We start from the raw sequence: 1,126 nt of genomic DNA, 5'->3' as shown, positions 1-1,126 counted from the left end.
GGGGGGGGGGAGGGAGGAACTATAAACTTTTCAGAAATACAGCTCTACCTGGTTCTACTTGGTAGGGAATAAAAGATACCAAAGTAGGAAGCTTAATGCTCAGTGAGGGGGAACATGTGAATGTATTAAAATTAATAGGCAATCCAGAAATCTTCTGGAATTCTCTTGGACTTTATTAAAAGCACTTCCTTCTCCCAGAAGACGTGATGCTAGCTATGCAGAAATGCTCTGGCAACAACGCGAGAAATTTCTGCTCCCTATTTGAAAAATCTCCCTTGATCTTTGTTCTGCCTTATGCTATTTTAGGGCTGTAAATTAGGATAGTTGGTGCCAGAGATTTGTTTTGTAGTCTATGGGTGCATAGCAGAATGTGGATGGGTTCAGCAGAAGGTGGAACAAGAGAAAGATGTTACTTTAGGTGCTAAAAAAATTACCTTGAAAATCCCTCTTTCTCTCCTTTTGCTATATGAGGACTTGATACCTAATGTATACAAATCTGAATGCTGAAGAGGCTATGCTTCTTTAAATTATTTCCTGAAATCTCAGTTGATTCTTAAAAAAATAACAATTTTACTTCTTTGTGCAGTGCAAAGAGAAGAGAATTAACTTTATTTTTATCATGCCAGTTGGGGGTTTTCACCAGTGGTATTCTTGTAGTGTCCAAATACCTTCTGCATCTCATCTTCATTTATTTGGACTAAGATAATCAAGAGAATTTTGGCCCCTTTAATCTCTAAATTTCATTTGGAATTATATGTTTAAAAACTAGTTTATTGCAGAGTTTTATCAACTTTGAGACTGCTTGACATCTCTTCTGTCTTTGTTACATAAAGCTGAATGAATATACCTACTTTTTAATGGACTTTGATTTAATTAAAGACTTTTTTAGTTCATGGTATTATCTCTAGAGTGTAATGTATTGAAGTTGCTGGCAAACCTGCAATATAGATAATTTTTCTTTTCTCAGAGTGTTTTCTCCTTTTAAGTAGCTGCATCAGTTTCTGTTTGCCTATAGATCTGGCAGCTATCCAGTAGGGAGTCATAGAAATTACTGTTGCAAAAAGTAAATACGTTAATCTACTTTGCTGGAGAGTGATGAAAGTGGAAGATGATTTTTCACATTCAG

Source organism: Lagopus leucura, unplaced genomic scaffold (genome assembly GCF_019238085.1).
Source record: "Lagopus leucura isolate 7727_CA_CO unplaced genomic scaffold, USGS_WTPT01 Super-Scaffold_100002, whole genome shotgun sequence".
NCBI classification, from domain to species: Eukaryota; Metazoa; Chordata; class Aves; order Galliformes; family Phasianidae; genus Lagopus; species Lagopus leucura.
The sequence above is the reverse complement of the archived record's forward strand: the minus strand, read 5'-3'. Positions refer to the sequence as shown.